This window comes from Pelophylax lessonae (assembly GCF_965119305.1).
Source record: "Pelophylax lessonae genome assembly, chromosome: 3".
Classification (NCBI taxonomy): Eukaryota; Metazoa; Chordata; class Amphibia; order Anura; family Ranidae; genus Pelophylax; species Pelophylax lessonae.
In genome coordinates this window covers 460,915,352-460,933,281 of record NC_138770.1, presented here as the reverse complement: position 1 = coordinate 460,933,281, position 17,930 = coordinate 460,915,352, and the positions used below count along the sequence as shown (strand labels likewise).

The following is a 17,930-nucleotide window of genomic DNA, read 5'->3' as shown; positions in this document are numbered from 1 at the left end:
GACTCACCAGAAATATCACATTTAGCCGTGTGACAAATTGCCCAACTTGAGACTTCACACGCTCTTTCTTGCCTAATAACATACTGGGGTTTATTTACTAAAGGCTGTGCACTTACTGTGCACTTCTGCAAGTGCAGTTGCACTTTTCAAGTTCAATTGCTCCAGAGCTTGGTAAATGAGGTAAAGCTTCACTTAACAAAGAACCCCCAATCATATTTCAGTTTTGCTTGCACATTATTGGATGATAGAAGTCAGCACAGCTCCTCCTCATCTACTAAGCTCTGGAGCAACTGCACTTGCAAAAGTGCACAGTCTATTTGCCCTTAGTAAATCAACCCCACAGTCTCTTAATAACTCTCTCAGGAGATGACCTGGTCCTATCACCTCTCTTTGAGGCCCAAATTGACACTCTCCTAGTGCTTTGTTCACACATGCTGCTTGTGCAGTAGCTTTTCTTCAGGAGAAGAAGCCTTGAACTCTCGGCCATAGACAGATCTTTGACCAAAAGGGCTGTGCACACCTGCACAGTAGGGTTACACAAGTTCTGAGACAAATGTAATGCAGATATGGTGCCAAGTGAGTTTAATTACAACCTTAATCAGCCACAGAACTAGTTTAATTAATATGTGTTCGGTTTTAAAGTTATGAGGTGGCAACCCTACTGCACACTCAAAATGCTGAGGCCCTCAACCCCTTCATAAGTGAGAATGCTGGCTGACATCTAACCGTTTTGATACAGTAAAAAAAATACAGCACTGTTACAATATATACGTAAGTGAACATGCAGAACCAGGGATGTCATAGTGACATAATCCCAGCTAAAAAACACTACAATGCTATGCTCAAAAAATGAAATAAATACTGAGAAATTTTTATCTGAAAAAAATGTAATAATGACAAGTGTCCCTTTAAATAACGTGAAACAACAAATAGAAACTATGCAGTTCAATTCAATGAAATTAAAAACATTGCAGTGCTTAACCATTTTAAGACCGGAAGGATTTGCCCCCTTAATTACCAGGCCCTATTTTGCGATTCGGCACTGCGTTACCTTAGTGGACAATTGTGCAGTCGTGTGACGCTGTACCTAAATAAAATTGACGTATTTTTTTTTCCACACAAATAGAGCTTTCTTTTGGTGGTATTTGATCACCTGTGCAATTTTTATTTTTTGCGCTATAAACAAAAAGTGCGACAATTTAAAAAAAATATATATATATTTTTCACATTCTGCTATATGACATTCTCAAAAAAAAAATAAATAAATAAATAAAAATCAAAATTTTTTAACATTTTAGGCTAATTTGTTTTCTGCTACATATTCTTGGTAAAAAAAATTGCAATAAGCGTATTTTGATTAGTTTGTGCAAAAGTTATCACTTCTACTAACTACGGGAAAGAAATGATGTCATTTTTATTGTTTTTTTTTTACTAGTAATGACGGCGATCTGCGATTTTTAGCGGGACTGCGACATTGCGGCGGACAGATCGGACCCCTAATTGACATTTTTGACACTTTTGGGGGGTGCCAGTGACATTACTACAGTGCTAAAAAAATGCACTGTTACTGTAATAATGACACTGGCAGGGAAGGGGTTAACCCTGTGGGTGATCAAGGGGTTAAATGTGAGCCTAGGGGAGTGATTCTAACTGTGGGGGGCGTGGCTTCTGAAATGACCATAGAGACATGTGATCCTATATAGAAGGATCACATGGGCTCTATGACCATTCCAGGGAGAAGAACGGTCGGCTGTGTTTACAACAGCTGACCGTCCTTCTCTCTCAGCGGGGAGCGATCACGGGTGTCAGGCGCCAATTGAAGCCGCCTGACACACGCATCAGCTTCCCCGCTGACGATCAGGGGTGGGAGTGCGCCCCCTAGCTGCCACTAAGCGAGCAACATATCTATACGTTGTTTTGTCTGTACAAGCCACCCTGCCGCCGTATATATATAGTAAGCGGTCGGCAAGTGGTTAAACACTATGTTAAATATAGATCAAGCAAATAGGAAAGTGTAACAATAACAAGTGTTACTTTAAATGACATGAAACAGCAAATATGTAGTTCCATTTATCCATATATCACATAATTGTTCCATATGTAAAAGAATTCAAGGTGATAAAATGAAGTGAAAAACATGTGTCCGTGTATCCTTTTAATATATACAGTATATCCGGGTAAGTTCTGGTCCAGTAATAAATACAACTTCTGCACCATGTGAACCACCACCAACACATTGCACTCACCAGAGGATGTGGCTACTTCAGCTATAGGCAGCATATAGGCATTATGATATTTCCCAAAGGAACAGGTCACAGCTTTTTATTATCGAAAGCCATTCCCTTTAAAGCTGATGACTCTCTGGTAATCACATTGGTAAACCTATTGCTTCCATGGCCAGCAGGAGTACAATTGAGCTATATGGAAGAAGTCCTCACTACAGGAGCCAGAAGTACTCAAATAGTGTAGTATTTTTATTAAAAGGGTTCAGCAAACATCAGTTTAAAAGCAAATAAGAAAAACTTACAAAGATGGCTGCCCCATGCAAGAACCATGCGGTGGCTTTGCCCAAAACCATTCATGATCCAGCGCATGTCAGGGGTCAAAGAGTGCTGGTTGTTACATGTATAATAGATATACAAGTCTCAATATGCCTCAAATGGAGTTGTAATCAATCACAATATTTCCGAAGTCCGGCAGCCATTTTTCCGTAGGTTAAATACAATAGAGACGGATACAAGCAATGTGAACATATTGGCAATCACATGGCTTTTATTTATATTAATTTCTATTGTATTTAGTCCACACCAAATACCCGCCAAACTTCGGCAATCAGTCATCAGCCTTAAAGGGAACGGCTTTTGATGATAGGAAGCTGTGACCTGTTCCTTTGGGAAATACCATAAAGCCTATATGCTGCCTATAACTTAAGCAGCCACATCCTCTCGTGAGTGCAGTGTGTCGGTGGTAGTTCACATGTTGGAGAAATGTAATATTGGACCATTCCTTACCTGGATATATACATTTAACGGATAATTTCTTTTCACTTTTATAACCTTTATTTCTTTTACATATGGAACAATTATGTGATATATGTATGAATTGAACAACATATTTGCTGTTCCATGTTATTTAAAGGGATACTTGTTATTGTTACACTTTCTTATTTGGTTTATTTATATTTAATGCAGTATTTGAGCACTACATTGTTTTTACTTTCACTGAATCGGACTGCATAGTTGCTATTTTTACTACACTTTTTTCATTTTTCAGCAGATTCACACTTACTCTGGGTTTGAGCAGAGCACTACAGTGTTTTTTTATTTCTTTTATTTCTTTCCACTTTATTTTATCACCTTTATTTCTTTTACAGATGGACCAACTGCATGATATATGGAGGAATTGAACTACAAATTTGCTGTTCCGTGGTATTTAAAGGGACACTTGTTATTGCTACACTTTATTTGGTTTATTTACACTTACTCTGGGTGTGAGCGCAGTACTTATTTTACTTCTTTTATTCTTTGACCTAGCACTCCTTCCATTAAAGAACAACAAGTAATTCTCTTGCGCTTAGGTGCTGTGCTTAGGGGAAAAGGCTATGTTGATAGGGTGTAGGTCCTTGCTGCCCTCCCAGGACCATGGGCATCCACATAAACTAGAAAACAACGAAAACAAGAGAAGGGCGCACCGATCTGGTGCAATATCATAAAAATATTTATTAAAGGGTAAAAAGAGTATCATACATCATGCTCACATACGCAAGTTGTAACTGTACATATAAAATCCTAATACAGTCAGGTGACCCCCAGGACCTTGATTATTCCAGTACTGCCGAAGGGCTGGATGGCATCTGTAGCTGAAGCGTTTCAAGGGAGAACCCTCTTCATCAGCGCCACCACCATCAGAGCTCTGATGAAGAGGGTTCTCCCTTGAAACATGTCAGCTTTACCAGTACGGACGCCATCCAGCCCTTCTGCAGCACTGGAATAATCCATGTCCTGGAGGTCACCTGACTGTTTTAGGATTTTATATGCACATTTACAACTTGCGTTTGTGAGTATGATGTATGATACTCTTTTTACCCTTTAATAAATGTTTTTATGATATTGCACTAGGTCGGTGCGCCCATCTCTTGTTTTCGTTGACTCCTTCCATTATTCCATGATTTCTTTTGGTGGGAACAGTACAGGGAATGCTGCTACTGAATTGGTACATGCGCATTCAAATTAGCGAACATATGCAAAAAAAAAAAAAGCAAAAAATTGTAATGTCTATGGGGTCCACCGATCCCCGCTGAACAGGCAGATAACAGGTCCTTCTCCGCTCACTGTGCAGAGACAGACCTGTCAGCTTTCCACTATGGGAGATCAAGTGAAAATGGACCGCCTGTCTGTTTTCATCCAATCTTATCTGATCCAATCCTCCAGACGGATGGAAAATAGGGTTTACATCTGTCTGGATTTCACGGACAGGGTCGGATCGGAGAGCAACGGGTGTCAATGGAGATGTCACCGCTAACATCCGCTGCTCCATAGGGCTGCATGGAGCATCCGATCAGGTCCGCCTGAAAAAACTGACAGGTGGACCTGATTGGAAAGCCAGTGTGAAAGGGGCCTTAGGCCTCTTTCACACGTGCGTTCCGTATGTCTGTATATTACCCCATCCGTTTGCGGGTGATATACGGACATAATGCATGTCATGCATGTCAATGGGATTACGGATGTCAGCAGATGACGATCCGCTGACATCCGATTTGCGTCCTTTCAGTTCTGTTCCGTTTTTTCACGGGGGAACCCTTGAAATCCCATAGACATACATTATGTCCGCATATCATCCGCAAACGGATGGGATGATATGCGGACCGGATGACACAAGTGTCCGTAAAAAAAAATGTAAAAAAAGTGCCGGAGCGGATCGCAATATGGTCCGCTCAGTGTGAAAGGGGCCTTACTGTCCAAAAACAGAGAAGACAGAAAACTGAGGCCTCTCATTAATGATCCCAGGCCTTGCAGCAAAGGAAATTGAATGCAACCCATGATAGGCTGCAGCAATCTGCAATAATGGCCAGTCAACAATCGCAGTTCTAGATTATTATTTGTGATTGATTGTCGGTCTCTGCAACCTATACAAATAGTCACATTACCATTTACTTATTGCAAAGCCTGTAAAGGGTAGCAGCAATTTTCATTCAGACAGCACAACTGAAAAATCCAGTCACAAAGCATATTCATTTATTGCCGGCCTCCCTTATTTTATCAATTACAATATAAAAATGAATTGACCCTAAATCAATCAAGTTTGAAAACTTCAGTAAAATATCACTGACAAATAATAAAAATTCCTTTAACACCCCACAATTGTAGCTTTATTAATTTATTCAAACCTTCAGAGTCTAAAATAAAGGTCCAAGCACCTAAATCAAAAACCCTGTAAAAAAAAATAAAAAAATAAAAAGCCATAGGCTGATCTAAAGCATTACAGGAAATGCAGCAATTGCTCTGGCAGGAAGATGAAATGCTTGTCAGGTGTGAGAAATTACCATTTATATTTCAGTCATATATGAAATGGAGTGGTAAAATGTGTTTTTTCCTCTAAAGTATATTTAAAAAATGATAGTATAATTCAAGGGCACTCATTTATATCCCGGATATGTAAATATGTCTTCCTGCCCTCTAAAATTCTTTAATTATATTAAGAGATCTTTTTCATAGCAGTTACGAGAAAGCCAGGGTTTTATTTTAATGAAAGACTAAGATGAAGGGCATGCATTAGCAACCTCTGAAAACACAATTAAGACATGACAAAGGCACATGAAGCTGACACCATTCATTTATGTTTTTGTTCTATTTAAAAATTGCAAGTATTTATAGGCTTATGATGTCTTTTAAATGCATAAATGGTGCTTTGTGACCTTGTTTTCGTGATGATGGCTACAAATCAAAACTTTGGAAATATAAAAAAATTGCTTTTGAATAAAAAAAAAAGTGGTTTTTGTTTTATTTTGACTGTGAAAATAGGGACTACGCAACCAGTGTTATGTGATTAAATGATTATATCTGAAGATAGCAAATTCAGATGTATTGAAAAGATAATAAAATGTCTTCTTTAGGCTAGGCTTGCACTTGAGGATGGGGGGGAGGAAAACGTGTGGCTGAGCCATGTTTTTACCGTGACCTAAAAAAACCCTTAAAGTGGAAGTAAACTCGATGTCAGCCGTCATGTACACTGAGCCGCACATGTGCACCTTATCAAACATTTACGACCCTGATCTGTGCATTATGAATGGGAGAGATGTCATCGCGGCCTGGCCTATCAAACAGCTGAATGCACGAAAGAAAGACTGGGCAATGATGGAAGTGTCGGGGGGCCCAGGGGATCGATCCCACCGCAGGTCTGGAGGGCACCATTTGACAGGTAAGTCTGCCATAACGTATTAATATGCTGTGCGTACTGGCACAATATAGCATAACCCACCTGGGGGCCCCTAAAAATAAAATTAAATAGAAAAGTTAACTATGGCTTTGAAGTTTTGTTTTATGCCCTCCCCCACCTCTCCTTATCTGTTTTTGGCACTTTTTGGAGGAAGGAGGAGTGGATATCTGGTTTTGACAGGTACCTGCTCCCACTTCCAACCAGATCACCACCAACATCACCTGGAAGTTATCCCCTCCCCACACACTTCAGGACCATTCCCCAGCTCGTGCATGTGCAGTGGGCAGCCGGCAGTGAAACCATATGGAATCACAGCCGGCTGCCCACAGTAAACATGCTAGCTCTGGGACCCAAAGACCAGCGAAGAAGCAGTTAGAGTGAGCATGGCGCTGGACCCCTGTACAGGTAAGTGTCTTTTTATTAAAAGTCAGCAGCTATAGTATTTGTAGCTGATGACTATTGCTTTTTTTTAATGAAAATAGTTGAAAAACTGCTTTTAGCTTCAAAGGCAGCAGAGGAGGGTGTAAACATGTCACGGCCACAGCAAAAATAATTTCCCCCTTTTGTGCCTGCAGACAAAAACGACACACAAACATGACCCATTCGAGTGAATAGGGACTTGCTGTAACCGGCCCACAACTATGTGCATCAGCTTGGTAGTGCAGGCTTTTAGGGGTTAAAACTGAAAAGCAATCCACTGTAAATGTACAAGTCTCAAATAAACAGAAACATTTCCAGCACACTTAGACTGGACATACACGGTGCAAATTTCTTTCCTGTAGGGGTTGCAGAAAATAAATTTGCAAGATTCCCTCATGAACAAAGACAGGAGGGCGGGGGAAGCTGTCCCCACTGGGAGAAGACAGTGATTATCACTAACGGCTATAGCAGCCTCTTGCAGTAATCACAAGCGAATCTGGAAGGCTGGTTGTACTCAAGTTGACCAGTCGAACAACTTGGTACATTCAGCCTGCCCATTAACTGACCGTGTATGGTCGGCCTTGGCAGCTAGCCTGCAAAAAACAAAAAACAAATTGTTCCGGCCCAATGATTCAAATTAAAAACAGGGGTTTGTTGCACACATTTGCAAATACAATATGTGGAAACAGCAGTGCCGTCCCAAGGCTTCTCTGTATTCTGTGGTCCTAGCTCTATATTTGAGAGTCTCTAAGGCCAGCCATACATGGAGCATATTTTGAACCTCGGGTTGCAGGAAAGAAATTTGCTCGATTCAAGGGAATCAGCAATTGTCTGCTCCCGGCAGGATCAGGGGGGAGGGGTTTCGGGGGGCTGGGGAAGCCATCCATGCTGGGAGAAGACAGTAATTATCACTAGCGGCTGCTATAGCGCAGGAGAATCTGGAGGCTGGTTGTACCCAAGTTGATTGATCGATCAATTGGGTACACTCAGCTTGCCCATTAATGTTTCGAAAGTGGACCGAGATTCAAGTCTTGTATGGCCAGCCTAAATTTACAAGTCTGCCTGAAAAAAATCCTACTGTATGAATACCGGCCAGGATACCTAAACACATGCTGTACACACCGGGTGCCTGGATGTAGGCACCAAGACTTGTGAATGGACAATTTTTATCTGCAATAAATACAATTATGGTTTTACGCTATGAGCCTCCCTCATGTTACTTTCCACTTCAAATAACATGCAAAGTTCAAAGATTGCAGGCCCACAAACAGTGACATCACCCAAGGGATATTTCCCTAAAAAGCGCATTAGACCACGCTAGAACTAGGTGGTGAATGTACATCTATGTGGGGCACTTTGAGCACAAGTGAAGTGAAGCATTGATTTTTTGTTTAAATGAGCACAAGTACTTTATAAAGAAGAGCACATTGGGACTCATATGAATTAATCATACATTGAATATATTATGGACTTTATTGCACTGCTTATCATATCATAGTGTTCGTTACTAAGCGCACTGTATTTTTTTTTTTATTATTGGCTGTATTGCAAAAAAGCGTACATTGACACTGCAGCTGGTGTTATTTGTCAACACAATTTTGTCTGATAAACCACATTTTCTTTGGTGCTAAGTGTAACGGAACTTTAACCCACACTGTATTTCTGGATTTCCGTCAGTATACGGCTTCCTCCCAGTCGTGAACATAGATACCAGATTTTCTCAGCCGCCCCATATACAAAGCTAGCCAACAACTTAGCTTGTACTGGAATCTCAGTTTATTGAACAGTCACACAGAATTTATATACAGCTGGACCTCCCCCTCCTGATCAGATTACCACACACAGGTCAGGGGTTTCCTGATTACATTATCATATGCAGATGAAATCGTATACAGAAATAGAATGAACCCAAACAAATTATCTAGCCATCTGGACAGAAACAATGTGAGGTCATTAACATTTAACAATGGAATAGACAGATTTAACACAATCCACATCACACCTCAATAGATAGACAACAGGGAGAGCCTGCCAGTGACAGTATGTCCGTCTCCTACATTGAAGTACATGGAATACACATCTAAAGCTTTGCTTTGAGTATTTAGGAGTCACAGACTTCATGGCAACAGGCTATAGGTCTCACAGTGTAAAGTGGGATCAAATCTTCATATTTCTTGAGAGATATTGTTGATAAATATTACTCTCCCATTTGAAGTTATCCAAACCATATTCTCAGTGTCCATTAAGTAGCTGTCTTTCACTTCCAATGACGGTGAGTACCGTCACACAAAGTTTTACGTTTTTTTCAATAAAGTTCTGAAGGTGTTAAACTTACAAATGACTTAACATGGATGCACATAATATAAAAACATATCCAGATCCAAGTTCACTTTAAGTTAAATGTACTTTTAAATAGGCCTCAAGGTACCATTACTTTTATTATCTTTAGAGTTTAAACAGAACTCTAGGTTTCTCTAATGGATGCATGGTGAGTAAAGCAATCCTGCTAGGTTAAAAAATAATCAAAATCTTTTGCCCTGGAATAAAAGAGCTATCGTACGCATCACATCACTTGGGGCCCATGTGTGTCACCTTACCTCTGTTACTGTGCTGTAGGGATTAGAGGAAGGCAACAGCACGTGGCTGAACACACATACTGTACATGTAGTGATCTATATATATTTTTTTTATTTTTGTCAAATAAATTATTGCTTTTACTCTATTACACTCTCTCCATTATTATCAATTTCTTTCACCTATTGGCAGGCCATGTCCATCCAAATCTCCGTGGGACTTTTTTCTTTGTGTTTTTCATGCTAATTATCTGGGGAGGGGACTGTATGGCGCTATTAGCTGCACACACCTATCTGTCTTCCGTGTCAAACACACAGGCATTCTGAGAACTGACGAATGCTAAAGACAATGACAGTGCCCGCAGCACTGGTATAGAAGGGAGGTAGGACACACAGACAGCCAGAGAGATGCGTATATCCTCTCTTCTCTTGCAAGACACAGTTATTTGGACCTCTTTAAAGGTGCCTACTGACATTAGATGGCAGTTGCATATGTTTGCAAGATCTTAGCAGATCTTGCATACACGACCATCAAGCTATCTTTCTTACAAGTAATTGTTGCACAAACATATTGCAAATATACATGTTTGTGCCTATAGAAAAGCAGTAGAACTCTTCCAGGGACTAACTTGTGTCAAGGAAAGAATCACACACACAATTGCTTATATACATACAGTATGTAATGCTGAAAACAAAGGTACTACATGTGTATGCATGGAGAGAGGAGAAAAATAATAATAATTCCCCTGAAGACACTTGTGTCAGTTTATGGTGCCTATGGCCATTTGATTGCGAAACAATAAAATTGCTCTTGTGATGAATAGGGAAAGGATTTAGGAGGGACCCCTTTTGTAGCTATTCACCTTACTTGGTAATTTCTTATAAACCCCCTCAATTTCCATACAATGTTCTCTGAGAGGAGGGTTCAGGTTTTTCTATTAAAGTAAATACCTGGTGGCCAAGGGTACATAGTTTGTTTTAGTATAGGAGAAGCACAACCTTCATGGCCATGGGAGCATCAATTCAATATACCTAATTACTATCATTCTTTTTTAATTTGGAAGAAAAGATATTTAAAAAATGAAGCAAGATCTATGAATGCTAGTAGACTGGTGGCAGACTGGGTTATATTAGTGAATCTTAGAAAATTTGGGCAGTTTTGGGACTTTAGATGAGACACCGGTGAGCACTGCTCAGCGTCTCCATCCCTGTATATAACAAAACTGAAGAGAAAAAGGGAATTAAAGAAGGTGTGTGTGTGTGTGTGGAAACCAGCCCTTAGTTTGCTATACTTACCCACCAGTCTGCTGACAAACCAAAATAAACCTGTCTAACATAATAGGTTAAAAACAGGGGTTTAGTTAACACACATTTGCAAACGCATGTATAAGCTGTAGGCCACTCCACGGCACCCTGTGTATCCTGCAGTCCTAACACTTCCTAACACTACTCAACCTGAGTGTCTCCAACATGGAATTACATGAATGCTGATGGATGGATGGGAAACAGGTGAGCTTGGAGATGGACCAATCCTCCCCCAACCCGCTCCCATCCATGACTGGCATTGAAAAATGAATGGCTATGTATTGGCACTCAGGTTGAGTAGTTTATTTTGGTTTGTTAGCAGACTGGTGGGTAAGTATAGCAAACTAAGGGCTGGTTGGTTTCCACACACACACACCTTCTTTAATCCCCTTGTTCTCTTCAGTTTTGTTATATACAGGGATGGAGACGCTGAGCAGTGCTCGCTGGTGTCTCATCTAAAGTCCCAAAACTGCCCACATTTTCTATGTTATCAGGGATGGAGACACTTGCTGTACAGGCTGGTGTCTCATAAAAAGTGCCAATTTGCCTTTACCATCTATACTATTGGGATGGGGGTGTGTGTTTCCCAGCTGGTCCTTTTTTAGTTTGCACCCTATGGCTAATACATAGCCATTAGTTTTTCAATACCAGTCAAGGATGGGAGCAGGTTGGGGGATGATTGGGCCATCTCCAAGCTCACCTGTTTCCCATCCATCCATCAGCATTCATGTACGTCCATGTTGGAGACACTCAGGTTGAGTAGTGTTAGGAAGTGTTAGGACTGCAGGATACACAGGCTGCTGTGGAGTGGCCTGCAGTTTATACATGCGTTTGCAAATGTGTGTTAGCTAAACCCCTGTTTTTAACCTATTATGTTAGACAGGTTTATTTTGGTTTGTCAGCAGACTGGTGGGTAAGTACAGCAAATTAAGGGCCGGTTGGTTTCCACACACACACACCTTCTTTAATCCCCTTCTCTTCAGTTATATAAGTGAATCTTTGGCTTGTATGATTCAGCTCAAAATGATACTGAACATCAACCTTGGAGGGTGAATTTGCTCACCCCTACTCCTTTGTTTAAACCACTGCAGGCCTAATTCACAAAGCTTCATCAGAAAGATAAAGCTCTCTAGATAAGCAATGTGCCTGTAATTTTTAAAGTACATTGGACTCAGCTGACAAAAACTGTCACTTTTTTTGAAAATAAGTATACTTATCCTGGTATGGAAGCTCGGTGAATCAAGCCATGTATCTTTTGTATGTCAGAATAATGCCTTTTTTTACTAGCTCACAAACTACAGAAATGAAACAATTACACTTCTTACCTGTTTGGCATGGATGAGTGGAAACCTAAACACAATTAAAGACAATTAAAAGGTGTCTATTTAAGACAGTAATATGGCAGTTGCCACTGTTGATTTTCTTTGCGGGTGCAAACTTCAGGGCATTATCATAACCCTTGCTTCGCCAATCATGCCTTGTTTCCACTGAGCGGAACGGCTCGGGTCGGTACAGTTTGGAAGGGTTAGAATGGTCCGGTCTATTCAGGTGAGCGTTTCCACTGCAAGTCGGGCCACCAGGGACCATGCGGGGTTTACACCAAATGAGGTGTTTGTTTTGCTCTTTCATTTGACATGAGTATTGAAGTTTTCCTGTCCGCCAATCAATGAAATCTATCGTGTGACGCCAGTAGCTCCGCCCTAACCATACCGTACTATTTCCTATGGCCCTACATCTGAAGCAGGACCAGGAATGGTGCGGTTTGGTTTGGTTATATGGGCCACTTTCATAATGGAAACACTCAAATTAGCGTACCGTACCGAACCGATCCGCTCAGTGGAAACGAGGCATTAGTGAGTCACTATGGTTGATTTACTAAAAGTGGAGAATGCAAAGTCTGGTGAAGCTCTGCACAAAAACCATTCAACTTTCAGGTTTTATTTTAGCTGAAGTTAGACGCTGATTGGCTACCATGCACAGCTGCACCAGATTTTGCGCCCTCTGGTTTTAGTATATCAACCCCACTGACTCAGTTTAACTTACTGCCCACATAAGTGTTCCATGTCAGTACTCACAGCACATTGCTTAGTAAAGCTCAAAGTGCTGAGTTTAATGTAAGGCAAAACATGATAATTCGGACTAAAAGATCACTGTTTCAGGGTCACTTTAATAGGCATGATGACCTGATTTAGCAACCCTCCAAATGAGAAATCTCTTTGATGACTGATAATAGATAGATAGCTAGATAGATAGATAGATAGATAGATAGATAGATAGATAGATAGATAGATAGATAGATAGATAGATAGATAGATAGAGTAGATGGATGAATATATTGATAGAATAGGCAGGTAGTCCTCTGGTATAACTGTTGCTTTAGAAAGCGCAAAGTCAAAGTTCACTTGATAATGAGACCTACTGCAGCATGAGCCATGTATTATCCAAAGAGCAGCAGGAGTACAACAATTATTCTTCAGAATAGTCCCCTCAACCTGGTTTTCAAAATAAATTATTTATTACGGTGTCAAGAAGTTGAGGTTTTAAATAATGTTCAGCCAAGAAAGAGAATCGCTAAAGAACACAAACTACTATCATAAGAATAGAGTATTATTATGGGCTCAGACAATATTATTACATCTTAGGGATGTTAACATCTGGAGAAAGGAAAATAAATAGAAAAACGCAGTTGTTGTTCTTAGTGACAGGTCAATTATTTTTTTTATTTTTTTATCCATAAAATAAAAGGTGAGACCGGTTGCGTTTAGCATGGCTGTAAATTTATGTTCATTTTCTCCGGATTTAATGAATCAACTCAATTACCTTTCATGGTAAGCATCTGTGTATATTGGACTATCATTTTAGTAATAAGGTACAGTGTACAACTCGCTGCAAAGGAGAAGGTCAGTCAATGCTAAATAAAGATACAAAATTATTGTACATACTAAATAGAAACCCTAAAATATTAAACTAAAATACCAAAGCAAAAAATAAATACATTTCTAAATAAATAAATAAATTTATTAAAGTAGTGTTAAAGTAGCCTCTTACTTTCCAGTTTGAAAAACATTTTCTTCCACCCTACCCTGTCACAAGATGCCTGAATGTCATACAAAATACAATTATAATCTATGGGATACTGGAAGATTCCAAAGCTCCAGTCCCCGTGCTCTGATGAGTCCTAAGCCATCTATTTTTTTATTGGCTTTGGATAGAGCAACATAGGGTTGGAACCCTTCTAAACACTACAGAATCCTTTTCAGTGAGGAATGGTAGAGCACCTATCTACAACATGTTATCACTGTCCATGCTAATAAATAACCATTCCAGTATATATACCATAGTTTGTAGACGCTATAACTTTAGTGCAAACCAATCGATATGGGGTCCTTTCACATGGGCTTTCCACCCGGCGGACTCTGTTATGCTCAGTGGGGATCGATCCGCTGATGTCACTGCTGACATCCGCTGCTCCATAGGGGTGCATCGAGCATGTGATCAGGTCGGCCTGAAAAAACTGACAGGCAGACCTAATCAGAAAGCCTGAGTGAAAGGAGCTATATGCTTATTGGGATTTTTTTTGACAAAAACATGTAGAAGAATACACATTGGCCTAAATTTATGAAGACATTTGATTTTTTTTTTTTCAATTTTTTTATTGGATATGTTTTGTAGCAGAACGTAAAAATAATTGTTTGTTTGTTTGTTTTAAATTGCCTTTCTTTTTTGCTTTATAGCTCCAAAAATAAAAAAAACGCAGAGGTGATCAAATACTACCAAAAGAAAGTTCTATTTGTGGGAAATTGTCAGTTAAAGTAACGCAGTGCCATATCGCAAAAAAAAATGGCCTAGTCATGAAGGGGGTAAATCTTCCAGAGGTCAAGTGGTTAAACCATATGTTCAGCCAAACATTAGTCTTTAGTTTTTAGACTTTATAGTGGAGAAGAATTAACCCTGCCATGCATTGATCACAATTCAGCTGGTTTCATTCCATGTATGGGCAGGCTGGTTGTGTACAAATCGATCTATTGTGCAACCTTGTGTACAACCAGCCTGTTGGAATACATTAGTGCAGTGGGAGGGATTCCCCCATCCACATTGATTCGAGGGAATTGAGTCATTTTCTTTCAGTTTCAACAAAAAAAAATACTGTATGGCCAGCCTTAGAGCCCTGTCAGTTTTTGGTTTTACTGCTATCTGGGGCTCTGTAGAGAGATTTCACCAGACAGGAAGTGAGCTACAACAATAAAAAGCTGACAAGGAATATACCCTTCCCCAAATCAACATGGAACTCATATTTGTATCTTTCTGACTCAATTTAGAGTGGATTCTATAAAAATCAACCAGGGTGTAAAAACTATTGATCGTTTTGCATTGATTGGCAATATCATGATACTTTGTCCATAAACCCAATCGTATAGTGATCAATTGGGTTATGGTACAACGAGATGCGACCGGTAACTCATGATCGTATCCTATTAATTGCAATCCACTTCCCCATGTGTGGCATATTTGCCCATATAAACCCATATTTGGGTTTTGATTATTCCTATTGGAAGAGACCAGTCGGAAAATAAGTTGATAATTTATGAAAATTATTATTTTTGTGTTTTTTATTGGTTGAGCCAGATGGACTTTTTTCAACCTGATTAACTATGTAACTATTAATCCCGGTTCACACTACCGCAACTTGTCAGGCGACTGGTCAGCCTGACAAGTCGCGGTCAATTCTGTGCTACAGGAACCATTCTAATAGGAGTGACTCAAGTCGCTCCGACCTAGAAAATAGTTCCTGTACTACTTCGGGGCGACATCGGAGCGACTTGCATTGACTTCCATTATGTGAAGTCCGTGCAAGTCGCGCCGAAGTCGCGGTGCACGCGACTTCACAGGTCGCCCCTGAAGTCGGATCGCCATAGTGTGAACCGATACTTAGGCCTCATGCACACTGGATGTTATCAAAACGTCAGTAGAAAGCTGTAGCTATAGAAGGCGTTTTTCAGCTTTTTTTGCAGTAGCATTTTTCAGCATTTTTTTTTTTAGCTTTTTTCAGCTGTAGCATTTTTTAGCTGTTTTTTTTTTTTATCAAAGCTATAATCCAAAAAAAGCTTATGGCTCAAAAACGTTGATAAATGCCGAATAGCCATGTTTGTCTGCGTTTTTCTGGCGTTTTTTAGCTTTTATCAGAGTTAGAGCATTTTTAATGCTGAAAAACACTTCCTAAAACCCACTAGTTTTTGTTTTTTTTTTTACAGCCAGAAAACGCCCCTGCCAAAAAACTGCTGATAACAGCCTATGTGTGCATGGACACATAGGATAACATGCTGCGAAGTTTAATGGCTGCAGAAAAAAACGTCTGATGCCAAAAACGTCCCGTATGCACGAGGCCTAACACTGCTCAAGTGCTGCGTAACTGATGTTTCCTGTTTAGGAAAAAACAAATAGGATTCCATTACCAATGCTTATTCATACAGTGAAACACTGGGAATAATGTAGTAGTCATCCCAGCTGAATGATAATTGCTCCTATGGTAGTCACTTAAATGATAGGCCAGTAAGGGGCGCTGCTAGCACTGCCATAAGCCTAGATGCAGTCAGTCGCAGGACATCTAGCACAACTATTAAGAGTCCATTGTGAGTTCAAACCATTACTTCTTATCAGAAATACATTCTTTTAGACTCCAGGAAATATTTTCCAATAACAAACCTTTCCAGTTTTATATAATGCTAACAAACATAGAACATGGTTTGCATAATTATGTATAATCTCATTTGTAACAGCTAGGTTTTTCTATTTCAAAAGTGTTTTTTTTTTTCCCCTTTCAATCCAGTTGGAAAAGGTAATTAATTTAAAAGTGATTAGAGATACTTATTAAATGATATCAACAATAGAGACCAATTCCAAAATAACTGTAATTAGGCCTGTGTAGGACATTAAAAGTTACAGCAGTGTCACTGCAGCTTCATTAGCTATCTTTATCTTTTTTTTTTTTCTCCAGAAAACTCATTTATGTGTTTCATCTGCACAGACAAAGCTCTATCTGCAATTTAACATTTCTTCCAGTACGCAGGAAATTGCAGGCATGATGATGCGCTAATGCAAAAAAAATAAAAATAAATAAAATAAAATTCTTCTCATTTTTGGAACATTAAAGTGGCAAATGATGATTCTGTTTCCAGCTTTTTAAAGTGTGTAGACAGTGCAGGCTAATAATTGTCCTTGACCTTCATTATGCACCTGTGCTTTTTATGTACAGACATAACTTAAGTCACAGGCAATTATCTACCAGTAAAGCCCTCAACCATTGCAGCTATTAAACCCCGTCTGACCATTAATATGTTCTTTCTCAGTAACTTCTGTGTCACATAAGCTTATTTATAAAGCTAGCTTATTGCATTACCTCATAAGCTATTTTTAATCATGGCAGGTTGTGTTTCTACCCTTACCGAGCTTCAAATATTCAAGCTGTAGTGACGCTTTGATGTGTTTTTAACTAATGAAATGGATGCCTGCTGCATACTTCAGCAACAAAGCAACCGAAAATAGGCTGCGTGATTATTAAACTGACACGCAGGAGCAAAGTAAATCATACCGCCGGTAATATAATCCTCTGTTTATTAGTCATCATATGTACGCACCTAAGAGAATTGCATATTGGTTCACTGCTACAGAAAAACCAAAACAAGCAAACAAGGGCACACAAAGTGGCTTTCATATCCGACACTCCAATGAAATAACCCTTTAAAATAGAAGTGCACTTTTAATACACGTTAGCTCTTGATATACCAACAAATCTGCAAATATAACATTTCACGTTTACTAACGTCTCGACTTAAAGGGACTATAAAGCCAGAAGGTTTTTTTTTTTTTATATCTTAATACATTCTATGCATTAAGATATATAAAAAAAAAACTTCTGCACCTTCAGCCCCCCTAATACTTACGGGACTATACGATACCCTGTTCAAATCTTGCCGCCTCAACCTCCGCAACATCTCCAAAATACGCCCCTTTCTAACCAATGACACAACAACGCTCCTAGTTCACTCCCTGGTCATCTCGTGCCTTGACTACTGCAATTCCCTTTTCATTGGCTTACCTCTACATAGGCTATCCTCCCCTTTAATCTATCATGAATGCTGCTGCCAGACTCATCCACCTTACCAATCGCTTAGTGTCTGCTACTCCTCTCTGTCAATC

The 17,930-nt window shown here is 39.7% G+C and overlaps 1 protein-coding gene and 1 long non-coding RNA gene across 2 annotated transcripts in view; one reads left to right on the top strand and one right to left on the bottom strand.

Annotated features, from left to right (window-relative positions):
- PACRG (parkin coregulated) overlaps positions 1-17,930 on the bottom strand; it is an 819,947-nt gene that overhangs the window by 562,276 nt on the left and 239,741 nt on the right. The window lies entirely within an intron of this gene.
- Positions 1-17,930, top strand: part of LOC309551055 — a 453,941-nt gene that overhangs the window by 435,064 nt on the left and 947 nt on the right. The gene's annotated exons all lie outside the window — the stretch shown is intronic.